Below are 14241 nucleotides of genomic sequence, written 5' to 3' on the forward strand. Positions count from 1 at the left end.
TAAACGACGATCGACGAAAAGCTGCGACGATGTGACCAATTTAAGCCCAAAAAAAAATGTTCGTCGAATTGAATTAAGTAAACAGAGACGAGAGAATCCCATTTTGAAGGATGATTTTGAACCTGATAATTAATAATTATATCTTCCCGATGTGTTATGAAATTTTTAAACTGGGAAATAACGAAATATTGCATGATTATTATTACCTATTTTGTAAGTAGAAGTGTGTTTTTGTTTTGTTTTTTGTTTAATTGAAGCATGAACAGTAGACTCATTTACCTATCGCTAAATGCCAAGACGTTAATTGATCTTGGCACAATAAATACCATTTCAATATCTAAAAACTTGAGATTACAAATTTTGCCTGAAAAATTTTCAAATTTAGCTGCAAAAGTAGGCAAAATTTGGAAATTCGAGAACCAAATTTTCTGAAAAGAGCACTTTTTGAATTTTTGCAAGCTTTTTTAAGCGATATGAACCTTTTTTTGCAAATTACCATTTTTCTCAAAAAAGTTGTCGATTTTTTTCTAGCATAACCTTAATATTTACTTATCGCAGAGAGTCAAAATCTTTTTTTAAATACTTACCATAATTATTTTTCTTAATGCCAGAGCCAATGCCAGCAAATGAGAGTCCCAGAACGAAAAATTAAGGTACTCTGCCTCTTATCTTCTTAATTTGAAACATTTTTCAAAGGAGGAGTTGCGATATTAAGGCCATTTTTTGGCCCCATCTAGTTTTCAACTCGACCACTCTAAAAATGTTGTAATAAAGGTCTGAAATACGAATCCGTGGTATTAGTTAACCCAAAATTACCATTTTTTGGGCTCCAGGAGTTCCCAAAGTGGCGAATAAGAAAATATAATTTCAGGAACCACTGAGTATTATTTTCAAAACCTTTTTCAGCGTGAAATATCTTTTTGAATCAGATAAACGTCATGTAAGGTGATTCTCTTACTTTCGACCCTCGAAGGCAGAAATTGGGGGGGAGGTTTCAATTTTTTTTTGAAAATTTTGGAACCACCATTTTGATCCTACCCCTTTGAACCCCGCTAAACAGCTTTTTACAGTTTATTAGTATCTGAAAGACCTCCATCCTACCAAATTTTGAGCCCGTTAAAAATTTTCGCTGGTACTCAAAAATCAAATTTTCCAATTTTTCGTAATTTCGATATTTTGGGAACCCCTGAAAAACTGAAAATCTGGGGTTTGCCCCAAACGTAACGTTTTAAGGTATATATTCGATTATTTGGATGAAAAAGTTAAATAAAGCTCTCTGTATATTCGTAATTTTGAACCCTTTTTTAACAGCCCCCCATTTTAGTCACCCCTAAAAAAGGCGTTTATGCATAGTTTTTCAAATAAATTGAAGAATTTACATTTGAAACACTCTAGCAAGTGCTCGATAATTTTTCGAATGATTTTTCCAGTAACTTTCAAAATTGAGCTATTTGGGGTCAAAGTCTGAGATTTTGACTATGTTGAAATCGTAAAAACGTGATTTTAACGTCTTTTCGAAAAAAATTTTATTGGACTCAAAATTTGGTAGGATGGAGGTCTTTCAGATACTGATAAACTGTTCACCTCACATAACGTTTATCTGATTCAAAAATATATTTCATGCTGAAAAAGTTTTTGAAAATAATACTCAGTGGTTCCCAAAATTATTTTCTTATTCGCCACTTTGGGAACCCCTGGAGCCTAAAAAAGGGTAATTTGGGGTTAACTAACCACGGATTCGTATTTCGGACATTTATTACAACATTTGGGGCCAAAAAATTGTCTTATCGCAACTCCTCCTTTGACACCATTATTTATATCTGCTTATTTTATTGCAGTGTTTTTCCCCCAAAAACTCTGAAAATACCGATACGTATTTTATAAGCCTTGAACCTTTTCTTTCTACTGCTTGACGTATGAATTTTCAAAAGCTTTTGCTCATTGTTGCTAAATTTCTTGTATTTTATATTGCTGTACTTACTTTGAAAATGAGGATTTTTGTCTCAAGTTTCAAAAATGTCAAGAACAGTTCAAAAAATTGAATTTTTACTCTAAAAATAATGTTGTTTTGGCGTATATTTGAATTATTTTTGAAAGCTTATCTACTTACTTACCTCGTTTCAATGAGACCAATAAATTTTCTGTTCTGTTCCGAAATTGAAAAATTCAAAAAAATTAATTTAAAAATTTTTTGGGGCATCCTTGAAAATTCATGTGCTCGCAGAGCCTTCAATTTTAGAAATAGGCTATCTTTTCACCCAAAGTTTTTTGTTTGTCTTGAACAATTGTACCAGAAATTTGGATCAAAAATTGAATTTCTGGGTGTATGAATTTTCAAAAATTCAATCTTTTGATCCGAATGTCTGGTACAACTGTTCAAGACAAGCAAAAAATGTTTGGTCAACAAAAATTACCTATAGATACTTACATACTTACGATACGAGGAACAACAAAATGAATAATCAAAGAAATTTTTTTTTTTTTTTCATATTCATTTTTAATTTTCTCAAGTCTATTAACATAAGTCACTGATCTTTATTGATCTTTCTTGGTGTTTGTCTCCAAATCAATTAAGAATGATCTTCAGAGAAATGTTTAATCCTTGGAAGGTATTTTAATTTACATAGGAGGGGGGGGGGGTGCCTGTATAACTTTCTTATGAGCTCGTGGCTTTTCAAACATGGAGATTTGGGAGTTCTCAAACATTTTTTCAGAAAATATGGTCTAAAAATTTCATACCCACCATGTTTTCTAATAAGATAGATACTTATTGGGAAAAAATGTAGGTACGTATTAAGAAGGGAAACAAAACAAAAGGGCCATTCATCGTCAATTCGACCAAGAAGTGGTAAGAGGGGAGGGGTCGGCGATTTTTTTGAAATTTTTCCAGTGGAAAGACCTTCCGAAGAGATGATCAATGGCGCAAATCGCAGCTCTCTAGTACTTTTTTAAAGGCTGCTTTAGGGGGTGTCAAAGTTTTCAGTGAACTAGAAATATCATCCATTTCAGCGGTGGATTACTCGATAATCGCGATACCTTCCAAAATGGAACTTTTTCCAATAGTTAGGGGTTTTGAAAGGCTTTTTGGTGATATCATAAAAATCATTGTTGCCACTTTTTTCGTACGAAAAATTAGCTCGAAAAGTTTCAAAACGTAGTTTTTATACCGTTTCGACTCTCAAAAATTCTGAAAAAAATATATAATGGACAACTTTTCATGCTGAACAACATATTAAAAAATTGGGATGGCATTATGTCGTAAAGTCAATTTAAAAAAATTGAAAGTTTGCGAAAAAATTGCGATTTTTTTATTTAAAACATGAAAGAAAGTCTTGACTGGTGAAGTTGACCCATTTGACCCCTATTTTACGTATCCGTCGAAGAAGTTGAAAAAACCCTTCACTTGACGAAATAAACTCATCACAAAAAAAATCAAAATTCGAAAAAATTCAATTTCCAATTCCAAACATCAAAAAAAGTTTACATTTATTCGGTTGTCTTATTTCGGCCTGTTTCTGACGTATTTCATGAAAAACTTGATAAAAATCACACTCATGGCAAAAAAATTAAAATTCGTTTATTTTTTGTTTTTTTATCCACTGCTGAAATGGATGATAATTATTTCAAGTTCACTGAATACTTTGACACCTTCTAGTAGCCATTAAAAAAGAGCTAGAGGGCTGCGATTTGCGTCATTGCTGGTCATACTTTCGGAAAGTCTTTCCAGTTTCCGTAGGAAAAATTTCAAAAAAAATCGCCGACCCCCCCCCCTCCTCCTCCACTTCATGGTCGAATTGGCGTGGAATGACCCAAAAATAATAAAGAATAACAAATGATCATAATTATATTCATTTCCAATTTTCTCACGTCGATGTACATCATAGATCTTGGTTTATCTTTTTTTGAGTTTTGCATTGGGATCTTGGGATCTGCTGGAAATGATCTTCCCCCAACAAATTCTTCGCATTACACGGAAAGAGTGGGAGGAAGAGTATAGCCATATTATTATGAATCTCTGCCTCAGTGATTCGAAAGTTTTATACCTCAAAAGCAGCCTATAAATCTCTCAATTTTATTTTTGAGATACTTAGACTATAGTAGGATGACACTTTTTGAGCCATCAAACTGATTCATTGCCATTTCAAAGTACACATACATTTATACGGTTCATTTCATAGTAGGTATTTCTAAATCACAAAACAAAGCCAATGTAAAAAAATCCCTTCCTCCACAACCCTTGAACCACCAATTTGGCATTTTTGAGGAGGTACAGAAATACGTATCATGTGTCAGGTAAAAATGAAGAAAAATTACTTACATACCTACTGCATGTCAATTTCTAGCTCGAGTAGCAAGATCATACTTCATACACTTGAGATGGTGCTACTGTTTTTCGTTGTAAATTCAAAAAATATTGCCCATTTTTTCAATTTTTTTTGGGGGGTGTTTCTAATTACAAGATTATTACACCCGTAATAAATAACTCGTTGTCGCCTTCAATGACTCTTCAAATCCAGAAACAGTTCAGAATATGAATAAAAATGAAAAATTCATCAATTTTTTCAAATTTAGCGCAAAAATACTGAAAAATTTTGATTTTATTTAAAAAAATTGAAAAAAATATGAAAAATCGAATTTATATATCTATAGGTATTACTTACAATTTTTCTTCGCAACATTTTTTTCCTGGGACGCATATAGTACGCCACGTGAAAAACAAAAAATTTTTAATCTCACTTTTATGATTGCTTTATGACATTACAGTGATTTTTTTTAGGAAGCCCCTCAGAAAGCGTTTTCCGTTCGTATTTTTTTAACGAAGCATCCTGAAAAAATGTATAGATCTGTCACATCCTCTTCCTTGCTCCACTTAATGTTAGTACAGGGCAAGTCAAAAATTCAAAATTATGACCCAAAGTAATAATTCTTCGCTTACCTATATAAGTACGCAATTCTTTCATTATGGTTGAATGGCAATGGTCATCCTCAGAGATTTTCGGTTTTTAGGAAAACCACCAGTTTCACAAGTGGTTTTTCCTAAATAACTACTAGTTTGATCAACAAGGGTATTAGGTACTGATTGGTTGCAAATTCTGAATTGTGGCTGTTGAAATCAGACATTTACAATATTTTACAAATTTTACAAAATAAAAAACAAACAATATTTTAATCAAAAAAAATATATATTGCCTGCAAAATGATAATGAACATACCAACATTTCATTCGTTAATATTTACTGTACAATAGACGACACAAAAGAATTGAAACTTGATGACTTTTGAGAACAATTTACGATATTTTCAACACTGACTTTTTGATGTTAAGTAAAGCGATATAATGTTAAGTTATGATCGAATTTAGGTAAATTGCAAGAAAACTAAGCAATTGGTGTGAAGTTGACTTTTGAAAACTTTTTTAAAAATCTCTCAACTTTTCTTGAGGTAGGAAGATGACACTTTTTGAATCATCAAATCAATTTATTGCCATTTCAAAGTACATATTATAAGGTTCATAGTGATACAAATCACCAAACAAATTTGCCAATGTACGAAAATCATTTCTCCACAATCCTAAAACTGTCACTATAATTATGGCATTCTTGATGAGGTTCAGAAATATATTGTGTTAAGTAAATAAAGATTACTTGCTGCATGAGTTCTAATTCTATTAACTGTTAATAATATAGGTACCAGGTATACGACTGGTATGTGTATAGAAAATAATATCTATTAGGTACCTTGAAGCTGAAACCGAGTATGTCCATAAGAAAAGCTTTCCACTATAGATAATTTAAATCGCAAAAAAAATTATCAATGTAATAAAATCCTTCCTTCACAACCCTCGAAGAGTCAATTTGACATTCTTGACGAGGTCCAGAAATGTAATGTGTTACCTACACGAATAAAGAAGATTATGTTTTTAAAATTTTTAAACAAAGTAAACTGATTGAACACGCCGACCGTCTAAAAAATTCCAACTGTGTGTAAGATATACGTAATTGAGGGCCTTAATGGAAAAGGAGCCTTGGTCAATTTTTTTCACTGATTTTTAGATGGATTTTTACAAAAATAATAATTTTAAATAGGTACATTCAGAATTGTAAAAATCACAAAAAAAATTGACTAAGGCCCCTTTCCCACAGAACCCCTCATAATTATTATTATCTTTAACTAAAAATTTCTAAGATACTAGGTTTCAAACTTACAATTGGTTAAAATTACTCTACTCGAGTTTTTTGTAAAAGACTACAATCTGTGTGAGGGACTGAGGGTGAAATTAACATGAAAGTGTTTTCATCTTATTATGCACTTGCTCATTAGTAGCTTACACAGGTTACCTGGAACGCATGGAAAACAAATCATTATCCCAGTTTCCATCTTCTTGCCAGTGTATTTCTTGATGACCAGGTTATTATGACTGAAATCATGACGAGTTAAGATATTTTATTATGCGTTGTGGATTGTGATTATGGATGTAGGTACCTAATGCTTAATCTCTGCCTTACTACAGTGATACATTGGTACTTAAGGAAAAAAATAAAAATTCATACATCGATGACTTTCTGAATGTTATGCCAGAATTTAGGAAATTTGGAAGAAAACTAAACAGTTATTTGTGTGAGGTTGACTTTTCTACACTTTGAAAAAAATCTCATGATTTTTTTGAGGGAGGAAAGTGACACTTTTTTTTGAACCCTCGACTCATTGTTATTTCAAAGAACGAGTACATAATAAGATTCACAATTTATATCTACAAATTGCCAAACAAATTAGGAAATGTAAAAAAAATCCTTCCTCCACAACCCTTAAACCGCCAATTTGGCATTCTTGACGAGGTACAGAAATATCATGTGTTAGGTAAATGAAGAAAAATTACTTACTGCATGTTTCTTCAAATGAAACGAATTACGAACACATGAAAGTAGACAGTGGCGTGCACAGAGTTGAAAGATTACCGGGCATTTTTCATTCATGACCATACCACCACCACCACCACCCCCCCCCGCCAAATTTTTTTTCAAGTCAAAGACGAAACTAGAAGTTTTAGGGAGGGGCAGGGTCGAGCGGAAATTTTTCAACTGATTTGGAAAAAATACTTATTTTGCCAAGAAAATAGTCAATTTTTAAAGTGAAATAATAAACAAAAATTGACAATTTTGCTGATTGAAGTAGTATTCAATTCAGATTTATGACTGTTGATGAAAGTTATCATTAAAATAAAAAAATATTTAGAAGCTTCAATGTTGTATTGTGGAAAAGAGAAACAATAGACCCGAGCGAAGAGAGGGAAAAAACATTTGAAAATTTGTATTTCGAGATGTGAAAAAACATTGTTTTTTATATTGTGATGAGTTCATTTTTTTGGCTTTAGAATATTCTAGAATTTGAATAATAGCTTTTTTTTTCAATTTTAAAAAAGAAAACCAAGTGAATGGACCCAAACAAAGCGAGGGCTGAAGTTTTCTAAAATTTGTCTCATTTAAGAAGTAAATTATTTGGTATTTTTTTAAAACAAAAAGTAAATTTTTCCACCTTGGTCTCTTCAAGAGGTGAAAAAATACTAAAATTATTCAGCCCGAGCGAAGTGAGGGAAAAAACTTTCAAAAATTTCTTATTCAAGTTCCAAAAAATGAGGTTTCTTTGTTAATTTACCCAAGATAAATCTTGCGACTGACTTCGTCCATGCCAGAAGTTGATTATTAGCTTGTGACTGAAGTTCTTATATGTACTTACAATTAGTCACTTCTTTTAAATTTTTTATTAAAAAAAATTCCAACTTGTAGGTAAACATTTTTCAATAAGAAAAGCCTTTCAGTTTCTTGAAGTATTTTTTTTTTTTACAAATTGAGCATTCAAAGTGTTTTAAAAGTTTTGAGTATAGAATGAAAAATCTGGTTTTTTTTTTTTTTTTGTTGAAATGATGAATAATTAAAATTTTAACCAGCTTAGCACTATGGTAGGTAAGTAATGTACAACGTATCAAAAAATTTTGAAGAACTACTTAGTGGTTCTTTTCGAAAAAAATGAAAATTTTGCATTTTTCATATGCTCAATATGAGTATTTCTGGAATTTTTCTGTTTAATTTTCACATTTTTATTCTTTAAAGTTTTGAAAGCAGAATCATGAAGTGCCCGAGCGAAGCGGGGGAAACGCTTTTCAAAATTTGGGGTTTGAAGAAGCAGAACAACTGTACCTAATTTTGATGTGAAATTCTAGTTTTTCCATCACTCACTCAGTAGCGGACTGGGTCGGTTTGGGGCCGCTGGTGGATGCACCGAATGGGGCCTCCAAAATTTTTCCCTTCCAAATCAATTTGCCAATGTAACCTTCCTCCACAACCCTTGAAGGATCAATTTGGCATTCTTGATGACGATGAGTTACAGAAATATCACGTGTTAGGTAAATAAAAAAGATAACTTACTGCACGACTAACAATTGTTAGTATCTACTCGCGTAATTTAAAAAGATAACTTACTGCACGACAAACAATTGTTAGTAGGTATCTACTTCCACTCCTAGGCATTCCTGGGTTTTTCAGAATAGATTCGTGATGAATTACGATTCTATTAGGATTATGGATGTACCCTAAGGATGTACCTATAAGCCCCAATCTCTGCCTTGTAAATTGAAAAAGTGTAAAAATTATTCTAGGTCTTCCACCAAGCTATTTTTCGTGTTGCCTAACAAAAATTGTTTTTTTGCTAGAAACATATTAATTGATATCTGAATACATAGATGAAATTTGTATACTGATTTAATACTTAGTCAATTGAAACTTAAGCTTGAAATTATTTTCAACTCGAAAAAATCCAGGCACTTTGAAAGCTACAATTTCTCAAAATAATAAAAACGAGACAAAAACATCAGCAGGGGGTGGTAGGCAGGACTAAGTACAGCTTAATGTTAAGGGTGTTTTAGTGCTCTCCAGAAAATTACAGAGAACGTAAAATTGCATTACAGCAGTCTGCAGTCCATTTTGAGTCCTCTGCTGGTAATGATCTTCCTCGAACAAATTCTTTACATTGCACGGGGAGAGTGGGAGGAAGAGTAACTATAGCCTTATTAATGTATTATGAACCTGCTGCCTCAGTGATTTGAAAGTTTTATATGCGTTTTTCGTCTGTAGTTTTCGAACGAAGCACCCTAAAACAAAAAACAAAAAACTAAAAACTGTAAGCGAAAAGTAAATTTTATGCTTGACAATTTTTCTTCGCAACATTTTTTTTCCTAGGATGCATTAGTATACTCCACGTGAAAAAGGAGGAATTGAATGACCGAAGTCGAGGAAAGGCTTATTTTTATCAAAAATTGTGATTTAATTCTTTATGATATTACAATGATGTTTTTGGAGGAAGTCCCTCAGAAAGCGTTTTCTGTCCGTACTTTTTTAACGAAGCATCCCGAAAAAAATAATAATATGCACATAATCTATTACATCCTCTTCCTTGCTCCACTTAGTACAGGATAAGTCAAAAATTCAAAATTATGATTGAATGTATAATAATTCTTCGCTTACCTACTATACGCACTGCTTTCATTTGCACATATATCCATGTGTCTTACTGAAATTATTTTTCTGGTTATCAAAAATTATTCTTTTTTGGGATTTGTTTGGGGATCTGCTGGTAATGATCTTCCTTGAACAAATTCTTTACGAGTACATTACATGAAGAGAGTAGCCGAGTAGTTCTTTAATAGATCTAAACCACCAGTTTCACAACTAGTTTTTCCTAATTAACTACTAGTTCGATCAATAAGAGTAGGTATTTGGTACTGATTGGTTGCAAATTCTGAATTGTGGCTGTTGAAATCACTTGCAAATTTCAAAAATATTTTAACCAAAAAATTATATACCTACCTATTGCCTACAAAATGATAATGAATACACCAATATTTCATTCAAACAATAATTTTTTGTACCAGAGACACAAAATATGTAATTAAAACTTGATGACTTATTTTGAAAAAAAAATAATTTATTTTCAACGCTGAGCATTTTTAGCAAATAATTTTTACCAAGTAAGGTACTTAGCTATGACGCTACATAACTAGAAAAATAAACGCGTATGAAATAAAAACTATATTATTTTTATCCTTATTAGTATTAAACATGAAAACAAAATACGAGAGTGATGTTGGTTTTCCACGAGCTTCTGAAAAATTTCAATCGTGTGTAAGTTATAAATTAATTGTATGCATTGTGATTATCCCACCTACCAGGAAAAAAAAATTCATAAGTATAACACTGACTTTTTGATGTTATATTTACCAGAATTTAGGAAAATTGGAAGAAAACTAAAAAATTATAGGTAGGTATGAGGTTGACTTTTGGAAACTTTGAAAAAAATAATCATTTTTTTGATAGAGCAAGAAGACTACACGTTTTGAACCCTCAACTCAGTGCTATTTCAAAGAATGAGTACAAGGTTCGTAGTACTTAAACTACAAATCGCCAAACAAATTTGTCAATGTAAAACAAATCCTTCCACCATAACCCTTAAACGGTCAATTTGGCATTCTTAATGAGGTACAGAAATATCCTGTGTTAGGTAGGTAAATAAAGATTACTTACTGAGTGAGTTTAGAAGTTACTACCTACTGCTGTTCACGTAGTTGTTTCCTTTTTGTTTTTTAATTGTATACATATAGGTACCTAATGAGTGTTATTGGATTGGAATTGTATGTATTTGACTTCAGCGAATTTAAATTGCGTACGAGTTATACTTAATTAATAATTATACATTGGGATTACAGATGTACCCTACGAATGTACATAACACCTAATCTCTACCTTATATGTAAATTAAAAAGGTGCAAAAATTATTCTAACTCTTCCACCAAGCTATTTTTTTATGTTGCCTAACAAAAATTGATTTTTTGCAAGGTATCTAGTTACCTACCAATGTAATCACATTATAACAATGGAGAAATCATTGAAGAAAGCGTGATATTTTAATAAAATTTGACTAACATTTTTTTTGTCCGTGGTTGGTGCAAGTTTGACTTTTGTACACCTAGAAAAAATCTCAACTTTTTTTTGAGGGAGAAAGATGTCACTTTTTGAGCCCTCAGCTCATTGCCATTTCAAATTATAAGGTTCATACTATTCAAATTGGCCAAATAAATTTGGAAATGTAAAAAAAATCCTTCCTCCACACCCCAATGGACTATGAAAACAAGCATTAAAACGCGTAAAATAACAAATACCTACCTACAACTTTAAAAGTCTAATAAAAAAAATTACTTACTCATTGCAAGGCAACCCATTATTGAATAAAGGAAAATGCAAATGGTTTCAGCAATCGCACTGCTTTGGTGTCTTCAGCTCCTGCAAAGTCACTGGGAAAAAAATCCATCAAACATCTTGTTTTACTCAATATAGTGAAACTAGATAGGTTATGAAAAAATACAAAACAAAATGTATTACCTGTTGCAACCCAGGCTATGGAGATCCCTCCTAAAATTGAATCTGAATACCTTAATAGGAATGTGCCATCCGAGCATGTTCTTAGCATGTCTTCGGCTTGATTTTTGCTAATAAAGTTGTGGATATTCCTACAACACTCATTAAAACAGAAAAAAAAAACACCTTCAGTACAGGAAATTACTCAAACATAGGACTCATCCTCCGTTCTTCAGAATCGGATTCGTGAATTAAGATTCTATTAGGATTATGGATGTACTCTAAGGATGTACCAATAATGGCCTAATCTCTGCCTTGTAAATTGAAAAAGTGTAGAAATTATTCCAATCCTTCGACCAAGCGGTTTTTCATGTTGTCTAACAAAAATTGATTTTTTGCTAGGACCACCAGTTTTACAACTCATACTTTTTCCTAATTAACTATACTAGTTTGTTCAACAAGGGTATTTGGTACTGATTGGTTGCAAATTCTGAATTGTGGCTGTTGAAATCACTTGCAAATTTATATTGGATAGTTACAATTACAAAAATTTTACATAAATTTTACAAAATAAAAAATACCTATATAGATAAAAATACATAATACCTGCAAAATGATTATGAAAAATTGATTTTTTTGCAAGGTACCTACCAAAGTAGTCACATTATAACTATGGAATGGAGAGGACAATACATAAAAACATCGATTGATATCTGAGTAGATGAAATATCATTGAAGCAAGTGAGATATCTTAGTGAAATTTGACTAAAAATTTTTTGTCCATGGTGAGTAAAGGCAACTTTGCAAAAAGGACCTCGCTATGTATAGTCAAGCATGTAAAGTAATTTAGAAACAAAAACATTTGTAAATTTTATACTAAGTATATGTAGTTTAATAGCTAATTTGAAAGGTGAACTTGAAATTATTTTTAGCTTTAAAAAAACACTTCAAAAGCTACATATTACTCAAAATAATAAAGTGGGCAGGACCAAAGCTTAACAAATTCTCTGTTATAAAAAAAAGAAGTAGGTGCCTCTCAGTACCACACAACTAATTGGGTGAACGAAACCTCATTCATTTCTCTAATTTCCTTAAAAGCAGCCTATTGTTGGAGATCCGGCCTTTTCAGCAATCTCATCTGCTGTTTAAAAATCTGTCGAAAAAAAATATAAAAATTCATGATGACTTCTGAATGTTATGCCAGTATTAAGGCTAAACAATTATGGGTGTGAGGTTGTTGACTTTTCTACTCTTTGAAAAAAATCTCAAGACTTTTTTGAGGGAGGATAGCGACACTTTTTGAATCCTTAGCGCATTGCCATTTCAAAGTAAATTTAAAAGTAGGTACATATATAATAAGATTCACAATAATAAGTATACAAATAGGTATTGTAAAAAAAAAATCCTCCCTCCTCAAACCTTAAACCGGCAATTTGGCATTCTTAAGAATGTACAAAAATATCATGTGTTAGGTAAATGAAGAAAAATTACTTACTGCATGTCAATAAAAAAAATCATTCTTCGGTTGGCTACTTCGGCGGTTTCGCGGTTTTTTTTTTTTTTTTTTTTACCATGAGCCCTTGAATGAATTGTACAAAAATAATTCAAATTTGGGTTTCTGGTTATGGGTTTCAAAAAAATTACCACATTTTTTTTTCGAGTCAAGGGTTAAAGTTAAGGTAATTTTTTTGGAATTTTTTTAAAATAAAATTTTCCAAATGCGTGTATATACGCTGCTTGGTATTATTTATTCAACTTTGTAACAATATCGAACATCCGAATGAACCATTTTAAACCCATTTCTGTGAAATTTCAAAAAATATTGCCCATATTTCTAAAATGAATAACTCGTTGTGGCCTTCAATGACTCTTCAAATCTAGAAAAAGTTCAGAATATGAATAATAATGAAAAATTCATCAAGTTTTTCAAGTTTAGCGCAAAAAAATACTGAAAAATTTTGATTTTATTTTTAAATACATACTTACTTGAAAAAAAAATAAGAAATTGAATTCTAAAATTGAATTCTATCTATGAATCATAATTACTCAACATTTTTTAAAGGTTACAAAGTAATGTTTAGGGAAATGAAAATTTCAAATTCGGGTTCCGGTTGCAATTTTTTAAATTTCGGTGAAAGGTTATTGGATAAAAATTATTTCCCCAAAAGTTTTCGAGGTAATTCTGGTTACAGTTCAGGTTAAAAATTCCAGTTCGCATCCCTGGTATTTGAATTATGGATGTACGTAATGCCTAATCTCTCTGCCTTATTGCAATGACGCATGATGATTTATACTAAGAAAAAATATATTGCCAACATTCTGATGTTATGCCAGAATTTAAGAAAATTGGAAGAAAACTAAACACATTATTATTGGTCTAAGGTTGACTTTTGTACACCTAGAAAAAAATCTCTCAACTTTTTTTTGAGGGAGGAAGATGACACTTTTTGAGCCCTCAGATCATTGCCATTTCAAATTATAAGGTTCATACTACATGTATTTAAATTGGCCAAATAAATTTGGAAATGTTAAAAAAAATCCTCCCCCCACACCCCAATGGACTATATGAAAACAAACATTAAAACGTGTAAAATAACAAATACCTACAACTTTAAAAGTCTATTAAAAAATATTACTTACTTACGTATTGACAACCAACTTACACACTGTGGTAAGTATACATATATTTCTCATCCAATAAATGTAAATACAGATCTAAGTGACTGATCCAAAGTACAAAAAAGCAGATGGTTGAAGAAAAAATGTGCTAAAAGTCGATTAAAGAAAATTACCTATACTTATTGCAATGCAATCCATTATTGAATTTTATTACTTG

General features: G+C 31.5%; 1 protein-coding gene across 2 annotated transcripts in view; it reads left to right on the forward strand.

Annotated features, from left to right (window-relative positions):
• LOC135834944 (uncharacterized) overlaps window positions 1–14241 on the forward strand; it is an 87760-nt gene that overhangs the window by 6235 nt on the left and 67284 nt on the right. The window lies entirely within an intron of this gene.

Source organism: Planococcus citri, chromosome 2 (genome assembly GCF_950023065.1).
Source record: "Planococcus citri chromosome 2, ihPlaCitr1.1, whole genome shotgun sequence".
NCBI classification, from domain to species: Eukaryota; Metazoa; Arthropoda; class Insecta; order Hemiptera; family Pseudococcidae; genus Planococcus; species Planococcus citri.